The 27,725-nt window shown below is 48.8% G+C and overlaps 1 protein-coding gene across 1 annotated transcript in view; it reads left to right on the top strand.

Moving 5' to 3' along the window:
• The first annotated feature begins 8,811 nt into the window (after positions 1-8,811).
• Positions 8,812-27,725, top strand: part of TTLL11 (tubulin tyrosine ligase like 11) — a 231,818-nt gene continuing 212,904 nt past the window's right edge. Inside the window, exon 1 of the mRNA XM_075060650.1 lies at positions 8,812-8,905. The gene's annotated coding sequence lies outside the window, so the exon portion shown is untranslated. The remainder of the gene's footprint in view (positions 8,906-27,725) is intronic.

Here is a 27,725-nt window from a genome sequence, read left to right as displayed (position 1 = left end):
AAGAGAGAGGATTGGGGGCCACATTTCAAACAAGCTGGCAAGCTGATGAAGGCCTCTCTGAGTCTCTCTCTCTTTCTCCCTCATGAGAGTCAGAAGCAGCAGCGTGCCCTGCTGTCTGCTTCAGAGCTCGGCCTTGGAGCATCACCCAGCCCTGGCAGGGCAGCTTTCCACCAGGATACGTGGAAAGGAAATACCAAGACCCCTTGTGTGCTGGTGAAGCCCTGGTGAACTACTGGCTAATGGACTTTTTGGGCTCACCCCATTTGCAAGTAGACTTTGATGGAAGGAGATGTGTGTGGGTGGGTCATTATGTGGCAGGCAAACTATTCTAGGAACAAAAATGAATCAAAGTGATTTCCCCTCCCCCCCCCCTACTTCGCCTGCAAGGAAACCTTTTTCCATTTACTATAAAACGTGTTCCTTAATAGTGTAGAAGTGTTCTATGTATTTTAAATAAACAAGAGCGGATTTGAGTCCAGGAGGACATGAAAGAATGCAGCGTTTGCTGGGGTACTGGCCCAGCACACATGTCAGCAATTTGGCTGCCTTGTATATTTTGGCTTTTAAAAAAGCATTTAAAAGTAAACGAATGAAGGAAAATCTGGCAGCTGGATTTCAAAGTAAATTGCTTTCAGCTGATATACTCCATTTTCAGCCTGCTTGGGTAGTATCAAGCCGTATCCATCCAAGAAGGAGAGCAAAAAACTGAAGACCAGAGAAGGGGCAAGAGGGGAAACAAAGGCTGGGAAGTTCTGTGGGTGTAATTCTTCCATTTCCTTCCTTTGTACCAAACACTCCCTGCCTGTCACAAAGCTGCTTGTGCTTGGGGGGCGGGGGGGGGCAAGTTGTTGATTGCTCCGCCTTTCTTTAGCCTCTGTTGTACATGATGCTCTCTTCCTCCTTTAGGATTAGCTCCCTTCTCAGCCATCAGGAATGAAGAGGCAGGATCTGTGGGTAATTGTGGCTCTGGACTCAGTGTCGCAAAGCTCCAGCCATTCCTCTGATTTATCTTTACAGGGGCACATGTCCTTACAAACTGTCCCGGTGCCACTCTGGTGACTGGCTCCACAGTTTAGCATCTTCTGTTTCCCAAGACAGCAGGGAGACTGTGGCGTTTTGACTCTGAATCGGTAAGCGGCAGAGAGGGCTTGACATAGGACACTGTATAAGGACATTGGTAGAGGATACTGCCTAAACTGTCTTCACTGCTACTCTTCTGCTACCTACGAAGGGCCTGATCCTGTGTTTGAAGTCAGTGGCAGTTTGGCCTGAGTAAGAACTACAGGAGTTGGCCCAAAGAGAAGGTCTCCAGGAGATTAACTAACTGGGTAGTGGTAGTTAATGTTCATAGGGCTGGGTTTGCTGGGTTAAAATTCTAGCTCAACCTGTTTAATCTCCAGGACTAAACTGGTTGCAGAGCTGCCAAAAATTAATTAAACTAAACATTATCTAAGCAAACAAGCCCTTCGCTCTGCTCGTTTCTCCATCACGTGGCTCCTTCATTCCAAGCCCAGCATTCAGTGTGTGTGTGATGGGGCAGGGGGGGTTCCCTCTCAATGGACATTCACAGGGCTTCACCTTTGGGTGGGTGGGACTCAGCAATCTGTAACAGTGCTGGCTGGAGGGATTCTGGGAAGTGCCCTGCACAGTGACAAGCAGTGTTCTGCCCTCCTCAGGAAAGGGGATAGAAGCCTGTAGGCAACTGGGAAAGGAGTAACAGAATCGACAGCCTTGCCACACAGTCACACAGGGGTAGCACTGAGGGTATTACACCAGGGCAGGATTAGACCCTCACAGCCCATGTTTAGGGGGTTGCAAACAGACACAGGCCCTGTTCTTGGCCAATGGCAGAACTGAGGAGTGAGTGCAGAAGCCTCTCATCAGCCCATGATGCCAGCCCTTGGCAATCCTTTGTTAAATTTCCCTACAAGCCCCTTGGTGTTTCCTCCCACCAGGACTGCTGCATGGGGCAAGCTCCCCGTAAACCTCAATAAAGCATCTCGTTGTCCTTCTTCAGATCCCTTCTCAAACCTCTCCTCAGCTGTTATGCCAACACAACACCCGTCCGTGGTTAGCCAGTGGATGTGCTGTGACCTCTGCCTGTCGTACTTATCGGTACGTGCCCCTGCCTGGCTGTACCCATCTGATGCCCTTGCCTTAGGCTTGGCTTGTAAGCGCTTTGTAAAACCTCACCCTCTTCTCTTTACACCATTCCATTCCGGGAAAGCCACAACCAGCTACTGGGGCCCAGCAGTCAGGGCCTGAGCCAAAGGCCAATGAAGTCAATGGCAGGAATCCATTCTGTGAAGTGGGTTCTGAGGTAGGAGTGGGCTGGGGTCTCAGCTCCCCTTGAGATTGCAGGGTACAATAGGGCACTAACCCTGCTGGCCGAAGGGAAGTAGAGATGGAAATGACAGAGATAACACATTCATTAAATCAGCTTCAAGCTGTGGCAAGGCCCTGCTCCCCAGGAAGGGCCTGGCTGTCTCTCCTGAAGGAGGAGCCTCAGCAAATGATGACAGATAATAATGAGGTCCCAGCCGAGACAAAGAGAAGAGGTTGCTGAGGTCACAATTTGGCTCAGCTTTGGGCTCCGTTTGCTTTGATTCGTGTTTCCTTGAGTTTATAAAACTTTCTGATGCTTGGTTCAGTGGGGAGGGCAGAGGAAGCTGGTGGGTCTTAAATCTTTAAGGCAGGGGGAGCAGCAGGAGTTAGGTGGTTGCTCAGAGCCTGTTTGCAGATTTTGTGTAGAAGGTGCTCAGAGAAACCTCAGGCTCACCACCCTCCTGTGCCCTGGAAAGGACCCCACGCCTGCTTACTTTCCCAACTGGCTTGCTGCCTAATCAAAGTGATGGGCCCCACCCACGCTGTCCAACAGCTGCAGGAGACAGCATAGGATGGCGGTTCATGACCAACTGCCTCGCACAGATTTTCAGCGATGGGGCCAAATTCCATTCCTGTGTTTAAATGCTTGAATATAGGTGTAGGCTGCACAGCAAAAGTGGGATTAACATGTAGCGCTATTCTGGCTAACAGCAGCCCTGTGTACATTCCTCCTGTCCCTGCACACTATACCTGCTGGAGCACAGACAAGCTGTGGGGTTTACAGTAATTAGGGTGCACATACAAATACATGCCTCACGATGCCTAGACTCCCACCCCTCTTCACGTCCCATCATGGGGAGCCTACAGAATGTGCTGAAATTTGGGTGGAAAACCCATGCTTTGCATGCTCCTTGATTATGCAGAGATATCTGGTGAGAGCCAATGCACATCTGGTAACCAGGATTTGGTCTATGGTGCACTGGAGAATTGAGCATTGGCCTGCAGTAGAAATCCAGGCAAGTCACATGTTGATTTAGCACCCTGGATGGGCAGTGTGCCTCCTAACACTCCCCCAGCATGGCTCTGCTTAAAATGGGATAGTGCTGCTTATGATCCCTTCTGAGCCCTGTGGGGCTTTTGTCTAAGTGTCCTTTGTCTCTGCCATCCTTGAGCAATGATGGCACTGCAATAAACAACAATACAATCGATCATTTCATTTCATTAAAAAAAAAAACGCAGGAACATGAAAAAGCAAACCACCCACATGCCCACCCAGCCCCCACTCTTCCCTGACAGGTTAAAAACGATGCTGGAGAGGGTAGCTCCCAGCCTGTTGGGCTGCAGCAAAATGTTTGTAAACTCTGGATCTCATCAGTTTTAATTGCTTTCCCCAGGTTATTTTTTAAAGCAAAGCAGTTGGAGCAGCGTCACCCCAGAACCATTTCACACACATCACAGCATACAACTCTTGCTCCTTCCAGGCTGGGAACTGGAAACCTGCATGGTCAGCAGAACTGTGGGAAACTCACTACTTTCACTTATGACCATCTCTGCGGAGCCCTTTGCTCTGCTTCAGTTCATCTGGGGTTTGTACTCTCCTGCCCCAAGTTTCACTAGGAGTTTCAGGTTTGACTGAAGCACAAGCACTAAGTAAAACTCGTTTAAAACCAGCAGCTTTTAGGCACTCAGGCACAAGAATGATGGAGGGGGTCACTTAAGTACCTAGAGAGAGAGTGAGTGATACATAGTATCCACCCAGACTATAAATGAGCCCCCAGCCTCACAGATACATGTTCCCAGGTTCTCCAGGAACCCCAGACCAAGAAACCTGGCCCAAGTCAAGGGTTGATAACAAAAACTAGAACCAGGTTCTTTGCCACCTGGTTTTGTTATCCAGGTTCTGCACACCTCCCCAAGGAGAGGGGAACAGGTAACCTCGTGATTAGAGCAGGCAATCAGGACTCCCAAGTCTCTTCCCAGCTCTGGAAAAGACTGTGGTTTAATAGCTAGATCAGGGGACTCCTGGGTTCTAATGCTGGCTATGCCACTGACTTGTAAACTTCCAACTGTTCAATAGCTTTCATGTCTAGTGCTTCTTCGTCAGTGTAAGCACCTAGACAGGTTCATGCGCTGTCCCCAGTGTTTCAGCCTGAAGTGCCAAAACCTAGCTGAAAAGCTGGCAAAGCCCTATTAGATCAGTGCGCTTCTGCTGCATGCATACAGCCCTGCATGAGGTGGATGTAAAAAATTTATTACAGCTAATATTAAAAAATTATATAATAATCAGGTTAAGAAAAGAGTGTCTGTACATCTGGGTATAGTGCTTAGATTATCCAGAAATATAAAATTTATTTTTTATGCACTATATGTATCTTAGGGCTTTACCAGCCATAACCCAAATTTAGGGGAATAAATTTAAGACTTCAGTTTAGATATTAGCATCCAAGTATTCAGGTACATCACTCATGAAAAGTTATACAGAGAGTTGGTTGTGGAAAGCAAATATAGCAACAAGTGAAGATTGTCCCTCACTAATTGAGAATTTAGGGTAGGTTGTCCATTTGGAATGTACAATCCATGAGGAAAGTATTTCAGTGACTTTCCCCACTGCACTTCTCTTGGCACTCCAGCTCATCCCACCGGATATTGCCGATGTCCAGTGATGTGTTCTATGTAAATGTCCCTAGACAACCTGAGTTGCCGCATCAGCTGAGCGTAGCGCTGAGCGATTCCGCATTCTCTCAGCACTCGCTCGTTAATGGGGTCCTGTGCACCCATGGCTCTAACGATCAGCATGTGTGTCTGATACAATACTGATCAGTCTGCAAGCTTAGCTTCAGGGGTGGGGCCTGGAAAGTTTTGCCCATGTTAGGCTCCTTACATGGCTCCCTTGGTTAGAGATGAATCGAAGGTATTTTGACAGAGAAGAATTTGATTGAAGCTGGTGAGTGACTCTAGATGAGTAACCTGCAGATCATGTAACTGGGAAGGGTCCTGGATTATGGCGCTTGTTTAGCAAAATGAAAACAATAAATTATGTTTAAACCCTCCTCCGCCCCCGCAGCAAAGATAGTTGCCTTGGATGTCCCTGTGATTAACTGGAAGAATATGTAAATGTATATGTCAGTTGCCATAGTTACTTCCTGGATTACAGCTAGTGTTCCAGCATATTGGAAAAGGCAAAAAATTCCAGCAGGGTCAGGATTTGCATTTGTGACAATTGCTAAGCTGCCAGGCAGAGTTACAATCAGTAATCACAGAACTCGCCCCCCCCCTTTTATTTTTTGGTCAAGTGCCACTAAACTGTTTACATGAAACTGGAGACAGCAGCTCTGGCTTTGATGTCCCCAAATTTGCAATCACGTCCCTAGGACTTTGCTGCAGGGAGAACCCCCCCCAACACATCTTCATTCATCTGACGCACCTATGAGCTGACAGCTCTAATTCTTTATTGTCAGATGAATGAAGGGACACTAGGCCCAGTAGCAGCACAGGGTGACACAGAATAACACCACATAAGACCTTGCACTAGACAGCACCTTATGGCTGATGTGTCAGGGAAGAGCATCCAAATAGGTCAGTGTCATGCCAAGCTGTCAGAACAACCGTTCCCAGCGTAAAAGCATCAATCCTTGTACTCAGCAGTACCAAGGCACAAAGTGGGGATGTTACTCGTCCAAAGTCACAGAGGGAACAAGGGGCAGAACTGGGCTCAGGACCCAGAAATCCTGGCTTGCTACAAGAGCACGTTCTGCTCCTGCGACAAGTGAGCTGAGGCTCTGTCTTCCCTGCACAAAGCGGTGCCTTTACATCACACTGTAAAATCCTAGTGGAGACAAGGCACTGTAGCCTTTACCTCATTGTAGCTCGTTGAGGTCAATCCCTGGTGGGGGGCATAGGGCTGATCTTAGCTTCCCTGAGGTTAAAAACTACCCGTCCCTTAAGGGGAACAGTGTTCCTTGAACTCTGTGAAAATGTGAGCGTTCCTGTCATCTGCATCTGTTTGAACACCCCCTTCATCTCACCCCCAGCCTCACTTCTGCTAACGCTTACACACCATCTGAACTCCATTGAAGTCAAGGAGATGACTTGCATGCTTAAAGCTAAGCGCATGTGGAAGTGTTTGCAGTGCTAAGACAACAGCCACAATGCAGCCCTTAGTACTGCTAGGAAGGGTCTGAGTCAGAGCCGATGAGGCAGGAGCTGTAGCTGAAGGGGGTGAATTCCTTGGCTGGAGCTGTGGAGATGGAAAAGCCCCACTAAGATCATAAGTCTGTCTCTCTGCCAGCGCAGGATACAGTTTCTGCAATACAGGAAGGGTTCGTGTCCTGGAGAGAGGAGGGATTAGTGTCGATCAATCTGTAGTGAAGGCCTCGGTGTAACGGAACAAGCATCATTCTCAGCAGCGCTCTTGTTCAGACTGCGATGCTCTGGAACCTTCTCAACAGGCCCTGAGAACAATCAAACACTTTGACTGGACGTTATTTTGAAACGCATTCTGGCGGGATGAAGTCAGTGTGAGACCTGGGGGCCTTCAGGCCAAGCTCTGGCAAGGATCAGAGCAGAATAAACAGCCATGAATAAACAGCGACGGTCGAACTTGCTAGCAAAGCCAAGTGAATTGAGGGCTTGTGCTAGCTGCCGCCGATGGGAGTTTGCAGAATGACTGCGGAGCTATTGGCAGGAGCTGCTGGCATTCAATATTCATTAGTTCCTGGGGTGCCTGGAGAACAGCCCCTAAGTAATGTGGTCTGAGTAACAGATCTGGCTCATCAACACTATCTAGTCAATTTCTCCTCCACTGAACCAAACAAATGATGTGCCCTAGAGAGAGTTATTGGTAGAGCGTTAATGACCCAACTGTTCGACGCACCAAAGGAGGAGACGTTCAAACCCAGCAAGCAGCTTCTAACACCCTCAAATAAGAAAACCCAGAGACAGGGCTAGGGGTGGCTGGGTTCTGACTATGGGTCTGAGGCATTGTGTAACCACTTTTCAGATTGGTTCTAGTCATGTCCAGTTTTTAGAGGGCTTAAGGCACGTGATCCATTTGTCTGACTGGGTCCAGCTGCCTTTGTCTGGGTCTACACTCTGGCTCTAACTGACTTACCCGCAACAGTTCTAAAGCCAGCCAGCTCGTTGGCACCATGTAGACAGAGGGACTGTGTGAGTCTGGGCTGTGGATCAGCAGGCCCCTTACATAGCTACAGCTGTGGAATGAGTGTCAGCTTTGAAAGGGTAGAGTGGGTAGAAATCTGTCCGCCCGCCGGAGCAGAGACCAATGACATGGTTTAACAGTGACCTGCAGAGTGCAAAACAAATGGGTCTGTCCCTCTTTCTGGACTCTTTTATAAAAGCTTGAATTCCAGCTTTTGCCTCCCCTGCATGCCCCAGTGGACAACCAGAGAATGAACAGGCATAGGTGCTGGATCTAGGAGTGCAGGGGGGGCTGCAGCCTCCCCTTTCCCCCCCGCCTTCAAGTGGTTTCCATTATATATAGGATTTACAGTTTGGTTCAATGGCTTTCAGCACCCCTGCAAATAGGGTTGACCCCCAGGAGGGGAGGGATTAGTATTCAGACTGATTAGCGTTCTTGGTTGCTCAGTTATTTTCGTTAACACTTATTTAACTCTCATACAGAGGAGAAAAGCTGTTTCCTCCCAGTGAAAATGCCCAGCCCACTTCTTCCACGAACTGCTGTGAAAGCTCCCAGTTCACATATCTGCAGTATTGCCAAGTGGTAAAAAATCGTGAGTCAGGCCCTAAATCAAGAGCTTTTAAAAACAATAAGAGTTTGGGGAGGGGTTGAGGGTTGGGGGTTTTTTTTGTTGTTTTTTTTTGGAGGGAGTGGATGTTATTTGCCTTTTGAGCCTTTCAAGGTCACATTATCAAGATTTTCTCCATCAGTGCTGAAAATTTACATTTTTGAAAAAATGAAAACAGATTCTCACATATCACATGACTCCAGGAGTTGGGGCTTTAAGAAAAACACTACTAATCACAAGAGATGGCTGCCCTGCTTCTAACGGTTCCAGGAGGAGGAGCATGCACTTGACACAACTGATCTTTGAAAGGTGAAAAATAGGCAGGAAAAAATCCTTATCCATCTTGTTTGTAAAGAGAATGCCTTCCTGGTATTCTAGATATGCCATACAGAAGCCCCCAAAGGGGCAAGAACACACCTCTTCCTTCATGCATTTTCTCTTTAAATACAAAAGGAAATAGTAGTCCTTGTAATGCAGTGGTGAGGCCTTTCCAGCCAAGAAGCAGATCCCAGCTTGGTGCTGTATTATGGAAACATGCTATCCAAGGGAAATTAAAGGCCAGAACTATCTCCAGCCCTGAAACTTTTCCTCTCCTCATGCTTTTAATTCCACCCTTACCCTGGGAATGTTTCTCAGCAACAGTCCAGCTCTCACTCCACTCTGGGCCCACCCTCTTTTAGAAGGAGCCTTTCCCAGCATGCTCATGTTCTAGCTGCCCCTGTAATTCAGGGAGAGACAAGGTCTTCTGCTTGGAAGGTGGATGCTCAAAGTTGTTATCTGGCTGCAGCAGACTGTGTCTCCTTCCCTTCTAGTTGGTGAGTGCTTTTGGCTCCTATTGTGAATAGTTTGTTGCTGGGGGATGGGCCTTTGTGTGAGCTTTATAATTCACAGAGAATGATCAGAGGGATTGTTTTTTAAGATCTTAACTGCAAAGGTGCATGCTACATCTGAGTGCTCCTCCTCCTCCTCCTTGAACTAAATGGCTTCTCTTAGCTGTGTTTGGGTTTTTGAGAGCCTGTCTCAGGTTGGCAGGCAATTGTGCCCTTGCGGAGAGGGCCCCAGGGATGTGACACTTGCTGTCCCAGACTTCACTCTCAACTCCTTCCCTGCTTCTGAAAATCCCTCCAGGCTCTTCAGTCCAAGGCTGTTACTGTCATGGAGAATGTTGCCCACTGTTGCCTCCACCTTTATTACCTCCCCCATGTGCATTTCACTCTGTATTGAGCCTGCTGGCTTGCCTTCACTGTTCTGAATATTAAGAGGATGGGTTTTTATTAAACTTTGATTGTATTTGAAGATGGGCCAGAGCCAGGAAGTTCTGATCAGGCTCCAGAGTCTCAGTAGTGTTTACTTCTGGACTAGTTCTAGCTTCAGTCATGTGATTGTGATGTGCCCAATCGTAAGCACTCTAGTGAGGTGCAAGGGCTTCATAAATAACACTTCAATTTGTTCATTAACAAAGCCCCCACCTCTTAAAAAGTTATTAAGAGGGGTTGACCCTACAGCCTTCAACATTAAAACCCTGGGCCTCTAAGCACCTGAGATACAGGAGTAACTCTGTTAGTTGGTATCAGTAGTAAGCTCTTATCCTCTGTGGGTGTAGAACGCTTAGCTAGTGTGTGGTGCTGGTAACCCAGAAACCATGGTTAGCAGCACTGCTTCTTCCTCCTCCCAAAATGGAGACTTCTGCATATTGTGGGAAATAAAAGGCAAGAGAGCAACCAAAAAGTGAGGCAATGACAACTGCAGAGCAATTGAAACAGGCTGTTGCACTATAGACAGGTTAAAAAAATTTCTCTAAGCTAACACCGTATTTTTGTAAGCATCCTGAAATAAAAAGGTCATGATTTATACATAACGATGCTGCTTCAGTCTCAATATTATCTACACAATGCAGTTTTGAAGCAATGCAAAGGAAGATATTCATAAATAAACCTATAAATATCACAGGGCATTTAGAATGAGAACCCAGGCTAAATGCAATTATTATTGATTGATTGTAGTGGTGTTGTAGCCTTGTTGGTCCCAGGATATTAGAGAGAGAGAAGGTGAGTGAGGTACTATCTTTCCTTGGGCAAACTTCTGTTGGTGAAAGAGACAATGAAAGATATTGCTTCATCCACCTTGTCTCATAATTTTTTTTACAGTATTCAGCAAAGAATAAGCCTGAAACAGATAGTCTTTCTATTAAATGCTGTTGATAAACATATTACTAAAGAACTTTTCATTCTATTCTTGTTTAACACTTATTTTCAGTGCATCTTGTAAATTTATATAAAGCTAGAGCAAGGATATGATTGACCCACCCCTAAAATGCAGCTACCTCTGGGGTGGAATATAGCAGCTCTTGAACAGTTGCCCAGTATCACAGCATGATGATTTGGGACACTAAGTGATAACAAAATCTTGAGTGCGACATATATGAAACTGTGAAATAGTTTTCTAAAGAAAGTGTTGGAAGCTCCATTACCTGGGACATGTAAAACCAGGCTGCACAAAGCACTAGTAAATGTACCCCCGGGAGCTATCCTGCATTGCTGTGGAGCTAGACTAGATGGCCATTTCCTACTCTGTTTCCTGTGCCACGTTGGATAAAGATGGTAAATATGAAGCTCAAACAGGTGGCTGGTGTCTCTCTTCTCAAGTGAGATGAGAGCCCATGGAAAATGCGAGATTCATAATGCTGGAGTCTGAGCCATCACCCCTTCCTGGGCTGGTCATGAATATTCAGAAAATGGCCTGTACTCCTGAAGTGGGTTTTGCTTGCAGGAGGTGCGGCTGAGCACGCTCAACTCCCGTTGAATCCAGTAAGCGTAATGACATGTTATCTTATAGTAACATCATACAGTCACTGTGTGCTCTGTTGTGATTCAGAGGGGTGTGGTTCTGGTAAACAAAGGCAGATCCAGGTGGCACTGTGTGTAGAAGCCTGTTTGTGTGGTGCATAGCTTTGTATAATAGGTGCCTCCTAGTTAATAGGGGCTGAAGGGCAGGTCCACATTACAAAGTTAGGGCGGCTCAGCTACATCACTCAGAGCTATGAAAACTAAGCCCTATAACTAAGCCAATGTAAGCTCCAGTGTAGACACCACTAGATTACCAGGAGAATTCTTCTGTCAATCTACCCACACCTCTTTACTGCAGTGAAGGAAGTACCCTTTATGTTCTATACCACAGCACTGCAGCATTTCTAGCATAACCATATCTGGAGAGTCCATGATTCCCTGTATCATGACATTAAGAGCATTCATCACCTTCCAGTCCGTGTTCATCATCTCCTAGGATTGGGCCTAAAACTCCAAGAAGCTTTGTATGGTCACCTCACCAATGTTGGCGAGCTGCCCAGAACGTGCCATGTGGAGATGGGAGTGAGCCAACATCAGTCAGCTGGAGTCTGTAGCCTCTTTGTCCTTTGCTTGGCCAAGCGTTGCATTGCCATTACAAATGGCAGGCTCCTATGGCTGGGCTTGTGTGTTGCTATTTCCTTGTAACTTCAAGCACCTCCTTCACATTAATCTTTTTATTTTCATTTTGACAAATGTATGTTTCCAGGAAGTTGCTAAGGTCAAAGCAGCATCTGTTGCTAGTTATTTTGGGTGATGCAGAGGGTCTTTGTGATGGTTTCCAAAGCAACAAGGAATGAAGTCGTTTGTAAACCAGAAATGAAGAACAGGGGGATGACTGGGGCTTCCTGAAAGGCAGCTGATGATGCTGATGAAAATCAGATCATTTTGCTTGTATTTATTTTAAAACTTGATCTATTTTTCTTGTACAACTATCAGCCTGACTCCTGCATTTTAAATACTTGGCCACAGCAAACTACGTCTCTGTCAGCTCTGAGAGTACCAGAAAAGATGGATTTGCATGGTCTCTTCTTCGGATTCAGTGGGTGATGGTTCTGGTTTGCTTATCTCTGGTGATGACTGATCCTTACCTGTAATCAGATAATGTGAAGAATCTAGGTTAAATGCAGTTCTTTGTATTGTAAGCCTAGTTTAATTCTAAAGGGCACAGGGCTGCATGTTTGGGTTCATGTCAGAACAGTTTCTTTGTACAAGGGCTTCCCAGTGTCGACCGCTCCCACTGAGCCTCTGATGCAATCCCAGTATTAGACTGCTAGTTTACTGTAAGACCCGCGTTGTAACATTAGAGTATCCCCTAGGCTAAGCCAGGCGGATGTTCTCCTGTAATGTGTCGCGTGCCAGGAATAAGGATTTAACAAGAAGAATTGCAGAAAAACTGGGATATTGAATAATTTGGTCTATTCTAGCATACCAAAGGCTCAGTTCTGTACCCACTCTGCCTGTGGAACGCCATAGGAATTGAAAGGAGATTGGACCACGGAGAGGCTGCAAAGTTGGGACCTAACAGAGCGTTTCCGGGGCATGCCTGGATAATACGCTCCTAATTCCTGATTGTTGGAAAGGTTCAGTGTCTGAATTCTTACAATGTGAATTTCACAGTGCTTCTCTCCCCAGGGAGTGCGGAACGGTTCTGGTCTGATTGCTTTGGTCTCAGAGATGATTATCTCAATTACCAAAATATCAGCTGTCAAATTAAGTGATTATTTCCTCCACCACTGCCACCCTCCAGTAAGGGGAAGCCTACTACATTGAAAGATGCTCTCCGTGGCCTCGCGGGAGGTCACCTAACACCTGTATTTAGCCAACTACATCGGTACTGAGCTGCAAGCTCCTGCTTTTGAACCCACTGGACCATGTTCCTTGCAGCCCTGATGATGTAGAGCAGCTCAGTGGCCAGAATTTTCAAAGTTCCACCCACATGGGCCATATTTTAGAGACCTCAGCTCCCTTTTAGGCCCCCAAATAAGTGATCATTCTGGGTGTTGAGCTCTTTGGAAACTCTGTGTCCACATGAAGAAAACAGGCCAGGGATGGTTTTCTTAAGACCCTAAGATGCTTAGGCTCCGGCATCCTATTGATTGACACGTGCCCGTCTAAGTCACTTGGGTGTTTTAGCAAGCCTTACCCTGGAGCTTTATAAATATGACACCAGGTCAATGGAATTGCCAAGCTCAAGGCTTTCATCAGAGGCCAGACGGGACCATTCTGATGATCCAGACTGAGCTGTAGAACACAGGCCAGAGAGCTCCCCTGATAGTTCCCAGGGAAGATCTTCTGGAAAAACAACCATTGTTGATTTAAACATTGTCAGTGATAGAGAATTCACAGCACCCATGGTGAAATGTTCCAGTGGGTAATTACCCTGTGGTACAAATTCAGCCTTATTTTCCGTGGGAATTTGTCTAGTTTCAACTTCCAGCCATTGGATTGTGTCAGTCCTTTCTTTGCTAGACTGAAGAGTCCATTCAAATATTTTTCCCCACATCAGTACTTCTAGATGATCATCAAGTCACCCCTTAACTTTAAGCTAAATAGACTAGGCTCAAAGAGTTCAGTCTATCACTATAAGGCCAGTTTTTTTATCATTTTTGTGCCTCTTTTCGGAACCCTCTCTAATTTATCAACATCCTTCTTGGATCGTGGCCACCACACCTGGGCACGGCATTCCAGCAGCGGTTGCACCAGTGCCAGATACAGAGGTAAAATAACCTCTCTTTTCCTTCTCGAGATTCCCGCTTCATGCACCCCAGGATCGCATTAGCTCTGGGCACTGGCCAAGGAGGGACGTTTTGTTCAAGGGACACAGCCAACCGGAAGAGACCTAAAGAACAGGCTTTACAAGCAGCTAAGTGGATAGATGTATTTTATGGGTGGCTTTATAATGTCAGTGAGAAACTACTTTAACTTAACTCTGAAATTTTGGAAAACCAGCTCAGTAGCATAGAGCTAACAAGGATCCCAAAGCACTTACAAACATCAGTTCATGAAAGCAGGTAAGTATTACTAATCCCCATTTTACAGATGGGAGGAAACTGAGGCAAAGCAACTTGTCCATCAAATACAACGAGTTTGTGGCACAGCCTGGGACAGAACCCAGAACACTTGATGACACCGCACTTGAATCATGCTGCCACCCTCCTGCATATGGCTATTACGTCCCCCACTACTGAGTCAGCCTCCTGTGGGTTGAAACACAGTAGCTGTTCCGTCTGTGCACAGCAGCACAACGCTGTGGTCTAGGCTGAGACATGAAGAATGCTGTTGCTAATTGGATTTGCCTGGTGAAGTTAAGAAAGCAGAACAGCATGCTCAGCAGCTCTGATCTTGCAAAAAGTGCCATGTGGTCTCAGTGACCCCAAAATCAGATGTCTCCTTCTAACTGCTCTCATCTAGAAGTTATGAGCTCAATGCAGGAATCCCTGGGTGTAGTTCTCTGGCCTGTGCTACTCGGGGGCTCAGACTAGGTGGTAATAATGATCCCCTCTGGGCCTAACATCTATGTGCTCTGCTTTTTGCAGTTGTGCAGGACCCAGCTCCAGCAGCGTGGTGGCTCCTAGCATCACAGTGAGGCACTGGTTAAGGAGCTGACCTGCGCAATTGCCAACTCCACCTCCTGCTATTCTAGGTGCCCTTTCAGGTCTTTGGCCTGGCCCCACTTGCCTTGTGAGTTCAGTCCGGCCCCGAAGACCTAAGCACCCCATCACAGGAGCTCTCAAAGTGCTTGGCATCCGTCCTGCAGAGGTGTAGCCCCAGCAAAGGATCAGGGGTGGAAGGTGAAAGTGTTAATCAAATAAAGTCTGTATCTCGCAAAGGCAGCCTTGCGGCGAAGGCCGCTTTTCTTTCAAAACAACCCAAGAAGGAGCTTGTGCCAAGGCAAAGGCTGCAGAGGAGCCCAGGAGATTTATCGCTTAGGAAATACTTTCTCCAGTGATGGCTGACGATTTCAGCAGGAACAATAGAGGATTCGCAGCATGAACAAAGCTGATTTAATTCTCCTTTTTATCAATGCGTTTTCCTTGCGGTGCCTCCCTTCCTGGAAATGGGAGATACAACTTCCCCCGAGCGCACTGATGTGTAATCAGCAGGAATAGGAATATCCTGGCTGGGAATCGACTTGTGAAAAGGATGTCACTTTGGGTGATTTATGAGCTTGGACAGTGCAAGCCATGGCAGTAGCCAACCGAAGGGCTGGCCTGCTGTCAAATGCCAGGGCTCCTGCAATATCCACGTATTCTTTCTCATTCTTGCTGAGTCTCCAGGGGGCCTCAAAGGGAAGCCAATGGATCAGACACACACGTTCCGTTTTATTTTATTTCTTATTACTGCGTCCTTCCAAACGCCTTTAGCAGATGCACAGTCACAATAGACCTGGCCATGAAGCCTCATTGCTTTGCAGGTATAGAGGTCAACTCTCTGCTTGCAAAGGGTCAATGCAAAGGAATCTGCGCGTGCTTTGGGAGCAGCCGAGCAGCCCCACCCCTGCTTGCATGGCCAGTGTATGATCCAGCTGCAAACCAGTGGGATGAAGTGAACAGAAAAAAATCTGCTCTCTTTGCTGCTGCAGTAACCCCACTGCCTTCAGTGGTATTACTCCAGATTTACACCAGTGTGACAGAACAGGATTAGGCCCCAAAGCTCCCTTGTGATGTCAAGGGAGCATCTACTGCAAGGCTCAGGGTGGGGGGTATGTGAGCGGGTGAGCTTACCGTTAGCACTGATGCTTGCATGGAAAGCTAGCAAGGGCGATGTGTGCATGAAAAAGAAATGCAAGAAAACATGGCCAAAGTGAATTCACTTATAAATGGGAACCAACATTTGTGAAACACTCCCGGGTAGTTATTTTTCTCCAGTGCTTTCCTGGGGCCAGTTCTAAACCTTCATTTCCAGTGGCTTCTAATCACTTCCCCACTGGATCTTGCAACAGCTCAGCACCCTAAGGAATCCTCTCCAATTTTGCATTCACAGAGGTTTTTGTTTTTTTTAAATCCATTGACCTCTCCTCTGTTGCCTATCTCATGCTCTGGTAACTCAGACATGGCTTGGAGTGAAAGCAGCCTGGTTTCCAATGACCTCCATAAACGAGTGTTGTGGTTCTGCTGTGTTGTTACAAAAGAAGCCAAAATGGGTTGATCAGTAACGGCCTTTCTTCTCCGCTCTCCCGGGAGATTGGGGAATACGCTGGCTTGCACACTGCTCTCTGCTTGGCCCTTTTCCTGGCCTGTCAGGCGGCCAGTGTGAGAAGCTGCCGATGTGTAGAAGGGCCGAGCCTGTTGTGCTGCATACACAGAAAAAGGCAGAGTTAAGGTTGCTGGAAGTCCCTTGTACCGCATCAAATGCTGTTGGTCAGGCATTGCAGCATCTCTGCTGAAACCTGAGATGACATCAGACCGGTTGCTAAAACTAGGCTCTTAAACCCTCCTGACTGCAAACAACCCTCCCCGTCCCCTATCATTTCACACTGCACCAAGTTGTAAACCTGCCTTTTTGGAAAGCCAGCGTGTGGTTGAATACCGTTAGTACTGGAGCGTGTCACTGCTAGACTGCCGCCTTCTCTTACACCGCATTATGCAACCCTTACCCAGTCCTTAGAATAGGAAATAATTCTTCAGAGTGATCAGATTTTAATTATGCAACACAGAGGATGATAGTTGTATTCCAAATTGGTGCCGAGTACTTAGTTATGTATATGCTGAATTTAGTCTATACTATTATACCCAGTGGGTGGCCTGAGACAATCAGGAAGTAATTAGTTTTGCTGGAGGTGGTTTGCCTGCCTAGTTCCCTGTGTGGTCTCAGCAGTGTCTTGCTGCGTTCTGTGAATACTGTGGCTTAGGGTTCAGTACCGGTTTTTGTGTGACAAGCGAACAAGCTCTCTGTGTGATAGTCTGTAATTAGACCTGTCGATATTCACTTAGAAATGAAGACGATGCTAAGCGTGTCCACTGCCGGCGCTGCCTTTTGTGGCTGTTCTCAGCAATGCCTGGGCCACGCGATCCCTAGCTTGCTGTAAGTGAAGAGGAGGCTTCAGTGTCGGTCACGTCGCTGCAGAGCTTGAATGGGGAGCACCACCATGTGTTGCCAGGAGTTTGTATTCATCCGTCCAGCTGATGGCGAGGTTTGACCCCGCTTGCGTGGGATTTGTCTGTTTCCCATGTGGTCAATAGCCACACATGCTTGGCGGATGGATTGAAGTAGATAAAATGCCCACAGAGCCCGGCAACATTTAAACAAAACATTCACCTAGCTGGGTGGATTAAGAGCCTTGGAGCCAGAAATGTTTTACCTCCAGAACAGGAGCCTGGAGTGCAGGACTTGTCTAGGCTACACCCCTCAGTGTGTTCCAGCCCTGCTTGGGGAGCTAGCTAGTCGTTTGTTCTATCAGTTATACGGCCCCATTGCCATAGTATCTGAGTGTGTCACCATATTCGGTGTATTTATCGTCCCAATAGCCCCGCGAGGCAGGGCTGTTATCCGCATTGGGGGAGGGGAACTGAGGCACAGAGATGCTGAGTGACTTGCCCATGCTCACACAGGAAGTCAGTGGTATTGTAAGGAATCGAACCCAGGTCTCCTGATTCCTGGGTTAAGCCCCTAACCACTGGGCCATCCTGCCTTCTCACTAGTCCATTCAACCCTTAGTCTCTGTGTTGTGCTGCTGATTGTGCTTCTGCTATTGGCAGCTGTCTGCTAGGAGCTGCCTGAGCGCCCCCAGGCCCACTTTGCATAGCCTAGCAAACAGCCATCTCATGGGGAGGATGTATGGGCAGCAGGTATCGTAGGCTGGGCCTCCCCAAACAGCCAAGCGTGGCCCCGCCCATGCTCCACCCCTAGTCCCCCTCTTGTTCTGCAGCTCCCCTTGTGCCATGGCCCCAGCTTGGACCGGGGCCCCGTCACCTGGCCTCCCAGAGCTCCAGGGCTGGGGTCACTAACCTGGAGAAGGCACCAGTGGCCGCAGAGGGGGCTCTGGGCTCCTGTATTTGGGGGGGGGGGGGCTCAGGCAGAAGGGGCAGGCTGAGGGCTAGCCTTCCCCAGCCGGCAGTTCATGCACCACCCATGGGAGGATGTTTGTCCAGTACTGCCCCGGAGCTGGATCTGAATTGGTGCCGTAGAGATGAAGGACCTAATGCCCAGGCCTATCCAGCCCCAGAAGCTAATGCTTTCCTAAATTAGATGATTCCTCTTTCTAAAACGTCATGAACTCAGGCTTTATCTTATTGGCGAGCCCAAAGCAAGGGGGCGGAAACCTCCGGCATCGCTGATGTGACATTTAAAAGTACCCTCCAGCCCAGGGTGCTGGCCCAGTTCCCTTTGGGCACCCGGAGCCCCTCCAGGAGGGGAAGCAAAGCAGTGCAGCCTGGGAGATGGCCCTGCTGACCAAGGGGGCAGAGAAATGCGTCACCAAGTTGCTTGCCCCTTCTGCCCCATGCGTGGAGTGGGGGAAGGGGGTGGCAGGTGAGTAGGTGAGGTTGGAGGGAAGTAGGGAGGGCAGTGGGCAAATGACAGGAAGGGGAAGTTGCAGGAGCTGGAGGAGAACATGGAAGGGGAGAGCGCTGCTATTAACCGTGACCGAGAAAGTGGGCTGCGGAGGAGAGACACAATTCTGGCCTCAGAGCAGGGGAGGGCATTTTGAGCCCCTCTCAGAGGGGACAAGAATCTTCTCTTCCAGACCCGAATGTCCCAGGGAGGTGCTGTGCATGTGGGTAGTGAGAGGGCTCCTATGGATGGGGGAGGGTCTGCTGAATGAAGGCTTCACAGGGATGCTTAGTCTGGGCAGCTCTGCATTGCATTGCTCTGTCTCTGCATCGGGGCCAAATGCTGTGACCGTCACGCTGCAGGGAGGATCTACCCAGATCCTGAGCGCCCCGAGGAGTTTCCAGGATAAACTCAGTATGGCCCTACTACAGTCACCATCTGACACTGGCATGGGAATCCCATCAGAGAGAGCCTGCAGGCTTAGCAAGCAGAAATCCAAACCTACTTTACACCTATCCAGAAGGATCGCTTCCACCACTGACATGCATCCACCTCTGGGGTGAAATGTGACCGCTGTTTTAATAAAGAGCAGCAATGCCGCGTGATGATTTAGGACAAGAAGTGAAGGAGAAAATGCTCTGATCGAAATTTCAGGAAGAAGGAAGATCCGCAGGATGACATGATCCAAGGGGAAATTGTTCTTGGGACTCAGGACCCCATTTTTAAAAGCTGTCAGAGGATCTTTAATGGTCACATGTGGTCAGGACCTTGGTGTTGTGTCTGGTCAGGAAAGGGCTTGTTATTGGCCAGATTTGGGGGGCTCTCACCTGGGGGGAAAATGCCACTCAGTCCTTCAGAACCAGTTTGCCAGGCACAGGAAAACAACAAAAAAAGCCTCCAGAATCTCTCTCTTGTGTGAAGTGGGCTAAAGTTACCCAGCAACTTTTACCTCTGTTACACAAAGGAAACTTTCCTCCTTTTTTGTCAGAGATGCTCACTCCATTGAAATGATTGGCATACTGGAGAGCTGAGAAACTAAATTGTTTATACACTAATGAATAGAAGCTTGATTGCAAGATCCTGTTTGGAAAATTATAGTGCTGAATTGAAGCTGTACAATTACATCCAAAATGCTGCATATTCATTTCATCTGCTTTGCATAGAGATTAACAAGCGAGCCCTAAAGCAGACTGAAATTAAAGCTAACACCAGATTTAGTCACAGGTTACAAACTAAATGGCATTGTTTGGTGGGTATGAATCTTTACCACCTCTCTGCCTGATGATTGCTAGCAGCTTACCAGACAGCAAAGAAGGGGAAAAAGTTTCTTCCTATGAAGGAAGCATAATAAAAATGTTAAATAGTAATAGTGTCTCTTCCTCCCCTCCTCCCTCCCAAATAGTTCATTTCCGCAATGTGTCCCCTGCAGCCAGGTGTCTTTGGGAAGAAATAGAACTTATATTCTATAGGTATTCTACATAAGGTCAATAGAAAACAATGCACTTTTTCCATAGGATGCTTGAATAATGGAGAACCGTGTCCCTACTATGGAGCTATAAAGCATGGTATGGAAATCCTACTGAAAGGTATCAAGATAGGGTAACCAGATGTCCTGATTTTATAGGGACAGTCCCGATATTCAGGGCTTTGTTTTATATAGGCACCTATTACCCCTCACCCTGTCCCAATTTTTCACACTTGATATAGGGTGACCAGATAGCAAGATAACCGATTAATGTCAATACACTTTCAGCGTGACCTCTGTAGAACCTAGTCGATTTAATCCCTATTAAATTCCATAGGATTTTTCTATAGGTGCAGTGTGATTAAAGAATAACTCAAGTATTCCTAGAATATGAATGAGAGAGATGTTGACCAGACTAGACCAACTGCCCATCTAGTCCAGTCTCGCCTGCCTCTCTGTTGGATCAGACAAATAGTCCATCTCATCGGAGAGCTTCCATCCTGATGCATGTAATTATAATAATAGCTGGACATTGTTAATCATTGAAAAGGCCCCCTGGAAGGCTCTGTGTGAGAACGATGTCATGTTGGCATGGCTTAGTCTACAAAGTATGGATCACGGAATAGATTTTTAAAGCATTTGCAAACGTTTCTCTGTGACTGTGTGGTGTGGAAAAAGCTGACCTGCTCTTCCAGGGGTCTGGGGCCCTGGTCTGTGCATAGGGTGTAGGAGAGCCGGCTTCAACACACTGCCCTGCCAGGATGCCCGGCTCAGCTCTAGAGCAGAAAGAGTTCAGTTCCCAGCCTCACGTAGCCGTTGGGTAGCTCTCTCCTGAGACTGCCAGCAAAATTGCCCGTAAGTGCTAGTTGAGATGAGGACACCTGACAAAATGTACAAAGGCTTATTATATGTGACTGCCAGGAGTCTAAATACTAGATGGATGAACTAGAGTGCCTGGCATTAGAGGAACAGATATCACAGAAACTTGGTGAAATGAGGATAATCTATGGGACACAGTAATACCAGGGTACAAAATATATAGGAATGACAGGGTAGGTCGTGGTGGTGGGGGAGTGGCACCATATGTGAAAGAAACTATCACTTCAAATACAGTAAAATTTTAAATAAATTAAACTGCCCCCTAGAAAGATATAAATGTCTCTTTGGGTAGAAATTCTGTGCTTGAACAATGAGTGTAGCAGCAGGAATATACTCCTGACCACCTGACCAGGATGGTGATTGTGAAATGCGCAGGGAAAGTAGAGAGGCTACGAAGGCAGAAAACACTATAAAAATGGGGGATTTCAGCCATCCTCATGTCAGCTGGGTGTATGTCACCTCAGGATGTGATGCAGAGAGAATTTCTAGACACCATAAATGACTGCTCCTTGGAGCAGCTTGTCCTGGAACCCACATAGGGAGAAGCAATTCTTGATTTAATCCTAAGTGGTGCACAGGATCTGGTCCAAGAGTTGAAATATAGCAGAACTTCTTGGTAATAGTAATCGTAATGTAATTAAATTTAATATCCTTGCAAGTGGAAAAATGCCAAGGGGAACTACACAAAAATAGAAACGAAAAGGAACAGCCACAGAGTTGAAATGACTGCAAATTGCATGGAGAATATTTATTTAAAAACACCATAATGGAGGCTCATACTAAATGTAACGCCCTCAAATAAAAGAACAAATAGTAAGAGAACCAAAAAAATGCCACCATAGCAGAATAAGAGAGACAGTTAGAGGTGAAAAGGCATCCTTTAGAAAGTGAAAGTCAAATCCTAGTGAGGAAAGTAGAAAGGAGCATAAACTCTGGTATGTCAAGTGTAGAAGTATAAGTTAGGCCAAGAAAAAATTTGAAGAGCACCTAGCTAAAGACACAAAAACAATTTAATTTATTTATTTATTGGCTGTTTAAGTCCATCAGAAAGAGTCAGTAGGGCCACTGGATGATCGAGGTGCTAAAGGAGCACTCAGGAATGACAAAGTTGTTGCAGAGAAGCTAAATTAATTCTTTGCATCAGTCTTCACTGCAGAGGATGTGCGGGAGATCCCCATACCTGAGCCATTCTTTTTAGGTGACATATCTGAGGAACTGCCCCAGATTGAAATGTCAATAGAGGAGATTTTGGGGGCAAATTGATAAATTAAACAGTAATAAGTCAGCAGGACCAGATGGTATTCCCCCAAGAGTTGTGAAGGAATTCAAATATGAAACTGCAGAACTATTAACTGTGGTAAATGTAACCTATGGTTTACATCAGCCTCTGTACCAAATGCCTGGAGGATAGCTATTGTAATGTCTACTTTTAAAAAAGACTCCAGAGGCGATCTGGCAATTATAGGATGATAAGCCTAACTTCAGTACCAGGCAAATTGTCCTTTACTGTAGTTTCAACCAAAATTATCAGACACATAGATAATAAACATGATGTGTTGGGGAAGAGTCAACATTGCTTTTGTAAAGGGAAATTATGCCTCACGAATCTATTAGAATTCTTTGAGGAAGTCAACACAAGCCTGTGAACAAGGGTGAGTCAATGGATTTAGTGTACTTGGACTTTCAGAAAGCCTTTGACAAGGTCCCTCCCAGAGGCTCTTAAGCAAAGTAAGCAGTCGTGGGATAAAAGGGAAGGTCCTCTCATGGATCAGTAACTGGTTAAGACAGGAAACAAAGGGTAGGAATAAATGGTCAGTTTTCACTGTGGGGAAAGATAAGTAGTGTGGGTCTCCCAGGGGTCTGTACTGGAACCGATGTTGTTCAACATACTCATAAATAATCTGGAAAAAGGTGAACAGCAAGGTGACAAAATTTGCAGATTATACTAAATTATTCAGTGAAATTAACAGGCAGCAGGTTTAAAACAAAAGGCAGTACTTCCCACAACACAGGCCACCTGTGGAACTCATTGCCAGGGACTGTTGTGAAGGCCAAACGTATAACAGGGTTCAAAAGAAAATTAGGTCAATTCCTGGAGGAAAGGTCCATCAATGGCTATTAGCCAAGATGGTCAGAGATGCAACCCCATGCTTCAAAGGTCTTTAAACCTCCAACTGCCAGAACCTAGGAGTGGATGACAGGGATGGATCACTTGAAATTGCCCTGTTCTGTTCATTCCATCTGAAGCATCTGGCACTGGCCACTGTCCGAGACAGGATATTTGGCGAGATGGACCATTGGTCTGATTCTATGGCTGTTCTTATGAACTAGACAGGGACCATTTCCCATTAGCCACTGAGCAGCCGAAAGATGCAAAGTGCTTTAACTAATGCCTAACCTAGTCCGGTGTTGTACCTGGGAAAGCAGGGGTGACCGATTTAAAGGCAGAGCGATTGCATGTTTTATGCTTTAGGGCAGCGGTTCTCAAACTTTAGCAAACTGAGGACCCCTATTTTGGTTAAAAATAATGTGTGGACAGCAAGCACCCTGCTCACCCCCAAATTCTGCCCCACTCCACCTCTTTCTGCCCCTGCTCCACCCCACCCCTTCTCTTCCCCACCTCTTTCTGCCCCCTCCCCTGAACGCCCCATCCCCCCCTCTTTTCCCCTCCCTCCCAGCACCTCCTGCACAGAGCTGAACAGCTGTTCTCCAGCGTGCAGGAGGCACTGGGAAGGAGGGGGAGGAGGAGGAGTTATTTGGCATGGCCCATGGATACCCTGGAATACTCTCGTTGACCCCCAGGGTCAGCAGACCCCCATTTGAGAAATGCTGCTTTAGGGGCTAGATCCAAAGCCCATTGAAGTCAATGGAAAGACGCCCTCTGACTCCCCTGAGCTTTGGGTCAGGCCCTATGTACTGAACAGGAAGTTAAAAACCCTACTCCTCACCTGCCCATGGAGCCACTTGTTCCCACTGACTGCGTCTCTCCTGAGTGTCACCTACTGACCTTGCTGTGCAAGATCCGAAAAGATCACCAAGTCTCCCTAATGCCAGTGCAGCACCCTGGAGAACTGAATAGGGGATGAAACAGGCTAGGTGCTGGAGAAAGCTGTAGAATTGAATAGCGAGGGAGGGGACCCATCTGCTGCTGCCTTGTGGGACAGAGCTGGAGGTCTGACATGCCATTAGTTAGGATAAAACTTCCCTAGTTGCAGTTTCTCTATTGAAATCACGCGGGATTTTTTTCACCCATGGTGGCTGTTCCCCCATAACAATCCCACTCCCTTCATCCTGCCCCCTCCTCTTGTCCGACACTGGGGTTTGCTATCATTTTGCATCCCATCCCACTCCGCGGTGGCCCTTCTGATACTGCTGTGGCAGCCTGGGTGAGCAAACCCCTACGCCCAAAGGCACTGTATTAATTTCTGGGCCCATGGGTCCGGGTAGGCTTGTTGGATGTGGTGCCAGCTGTGGACTAACTCCGCCCCACCCCCCGGCTCCTCAGCACTCCAGCCCCTAACCTGCATCTCCCCCCATTCTGCCAAGGATCTCATGAGCCAGAGCAGGCCAGATTTTCCCAGCTGCAATTTGAATGAGTGAGCACCTGGGAGCGAAGCTGCTACCTAAAACTGACAGGCTGGTCCCAAGAGCTGTAACTGTACCAGTGGCCTGTGGGGGGTAACAGGTGGTGGCAGAGATGCCTTGAGGTTCTGGCATTGTCTGGACCCATCGGACCCCAGGCCAGTGTGCAATCAGGGGCGTGTTGAATGCCTGCAATCTGGGACTAGCACAGCAGCTGGGAGAGATGGCAGGGACAGAGATGCTGGCCAGACACCCATCAAACAAAGGGCACCCCCCCATCCTGCACTGACTGGCCAGGGGGCATGGGTTGGCCACAGAGGTGCAGGGCTTGTAAGGACCATGTGTGGTTAAGGAAACTCTTGGCCATAAGGCATCGCTTAGCTAGTGCGGAGAGCAGCTGAGCTGTGTGCACCCAGCCCCTGCCGGGTCCCTCGAGAGTCCTGCCGAGTGTGGCCTCTATGGGCAGCAGCGGGAGGCTGGAGGCTTCTTTGCTGTGCTGCTGGCAAGGTGGCCTCCAGCTGTCTCCCTGGCTTCCTCAGCTGCCCCCCAGGCCCAGGGGGCGATGGCCATCCCTGCTGCTGGTTCTGTCGCCCCCATAACCTGTCATCTTCGTGGCTGGTTTCTAGCCTAGGATGGGGCTGTGGGGCATGTGACTCCCTTGGAAGCACCAGCTGGAGCAGGAGAGATTGAGGCACTCAGAGCCCAGTGATGGGCACAGTGTGAAGATCTAGGAGGCGGCCAGCACTTGCCAACCCCACAAGGCAGGGCCCCGCCCCGCGGAACTCGGGGCCCAGCTGGGCCAGTGGCTGCTGCTATTTAGGCTGAGCAAACTCCCAACCCACCTGTTGCTCCTGCCCTATCCCCTCTGAGCAGCAGGCAGTGTGCTGAGGGGCAGCCCTGGGCAACCCAGCCAGGTAGCTATAGCCAAGGAGGGGTGAAGTGGTGAGGCTGTCCTGGGGGAGCCCTGCGCTGGGTGCAGTATGAGAACACCATTTGCTTAACACACGGTCATTGCTATTCTCTGTTCTCCAGCCTGTCCCCCCTTGCTCGCCCAGCAGCGCAGGCACAGCACAGTCAGCTCCCCCCTGCACCGCGGTGGGCGCTTGGCCTCGTCCCTTCACTGCACAGGCCACGGGCTCCAGCAGGCGTCCCTGCGCTGTGTGCAGCCTGACTCTGTTCCCCGGTCAGGCTCATGCTCCAGGGCCCAGGCCTTGCAGGCAGCATCCCCGACAGGGAGACATTCTGGGGAACCAGCTCATGGCATGGGGCGGACTCCGTACTGCAGCAGCCTAGAGACCAGTAACCTCTGGGGCTCCCTAAAGCAGCAGCCCTCGCGGGGTTGGGGTGGTGAGGCAGGAAGAGCTGGTGCACATTTGTTCCTAGGCCTGCTCTGCCCTGTGTTGGTTGGTGGCACCCACTGTTTATTGCCAGGCTGGTGGCTTAGCTCTGGGGAGGCCACTTGGGCCATGCAGCACGTCTGTACATGGAGCTGGCTCATGGCCAGTCCAGCTGAGGCTGGGGGCACTGCTGGTGCCAGGCCGAACCTTGGCCAGACAGAGCCTGCCCACAGCTGTGGGCAGGAGTGGAGGAAAATGAAGTTTGGCTGACCCCTAGTGGTGCTGTGTGAGAAAACCCACTCCTCTCCGACTGCCCGGGTGGGACTGCGGCCGCGCTGTGTCCAAACTGCCCCTCTCTGCTGCAGGGACTCTCTTTGAATCACGCTGGTGTTTGGAAGGGGGACGTAACATCTCTCCCCCTTCAGGCTAATCGCAGGAGGAAATACCCCAGCAAGGGAGCCCGGGAACAGGCCTGGCTGTGCGCCATGGCTAAGGATAACAGATACCTGTTGCCCAGGACGGAACGTACCAGGGTGACAAGCTTTTTGGGCCCAGAACTCACGGGCTGTTCCGTGTTGGGAGCAGATCAACAGGCAGCCTTGGAGAACCGGTGCTGGCTCTGCCAGCTGTGGCAACATTTGTCAACAAATGTGGCTGAGACAGGAGCCAAAGTGAATCTGACAAAGTTCCACTTCATTTTTATTGCCAAAAAACCAAAACTAGCTCTTGGAAGGGTTGGAGCCGGGGCCCACTGGCCCTTTCTGGGGGAGGGCAGGAGGCAGGTTGCCAACACCACATGAGAGTTCGGTGCACTTATACCCCTTAACCGCCTAACCTGGCTCACCACAGACTACTGACTTGTCAAAATGAGGCCTGCACTTGGTCCTGTGATTCCCTCACCTGGGACTAACAATGGGCCATAGCAGCTCTCCAGGCGTTGCCCATTGCATGGACTGCAGATGAATTCGGAGCCAAGGTGGAGCCTGCTGAAGCAGAGCAGGTATTTCACGCCAGCTCCTGCTGGCCTGGGAGCGGCTTGGGCTCAGGCCATGCTGCACGACAGAGCTGGGCTCACTCGGAGGGCCTGGCAGGCTGCCCTAGACCCCTCTCTGCTGTGCGGAGAGCAAAGGTGTAGTGCAGAGGGTGGGCCGGCTGTGAACCCAGCTGGCTTTGTTTCTGGCAGTGCACCTCCCTAGGTGGAGGCAGGTCACCTTGCTGCACATCCTGCCCTATACTGACCTCTTTGCTTGTGCCATGAACTATGTGCCCAGCTCCGGCTATCCAGCCGTCTCGGCTGGGCCTGCAGCACTCCCCAAGGTAACAACAAGAATGCAGCAGCATCATTGGAGAGCCTGCCCTACAGCTGCTCTAAGCAGGGCATGGACCTAGCCCAGAGCAGCAGCTTTATGGCACACTCACACCAGCAGCAGGAACCAGCATGGAGTCAGCAGACTGACAGGGTGGGAAATGGGCTGGCTTTAACCTGCAGCATTTGGTTCCAAAATCATCTGCATTCACCTCTGGGGCTTTGTGGGTCCCTTGGTGTCAGGGAGAGCAGATGCTGCTCCCCAGCTGTTCAGCAGCCCTGTCTAAGCTGCCCTGCTCTGAGGGCCAATCTCCATCCCAGGGTCTTTGCTGAGTGTAATACCAATTGTCACCACGAGGTGACATGCCAGGACTGCCCTTCACATGCACATCCCCGCCCCACGGCTGTACCATGCTCTCCACAGCGTCTACACTGCGCACGCCCCACGGGGGACTCAGGCCTAAGCAATTCAACGCCAGGTTTACGCTACCACCGCTCTGCTGGGTGAGGGAGAGAGAGGTGACCCGACCCCATGGCTGTGCTGGCTCCTGTACCTGCTGTTGCCCCCACCCACGGGCACAGCTGAGTTTGTACCGGGCTGGCGGGTGTCACCAGGGGGAGGGATTACTACACTGGTATAAAGTGCAGCTCTGCTGGGGTAGCCTCCTCATGTGGACACGGCCTCAGTGACGCTGCAGGTTTACATGGGGATGCAGGCTCTGTCCTTGC

Source organism: Chelonoidis abingdonii, chromosome 24 (assembly GCF_003597395.2).
Source record: "Chelonoidis abingdonii isolate Lonesome George chromosome 24, CheloAbing_2.0, whole genome shotgun sequence".
NCBI lineage: Eukaryota > Metazoa > Chordata > Testudines > Testudinidae > Chelonoidis > Chelonoidis abingdonii.
This window is presented reverse-complemented; position numbering and strand designations above follow the sequence as displayed.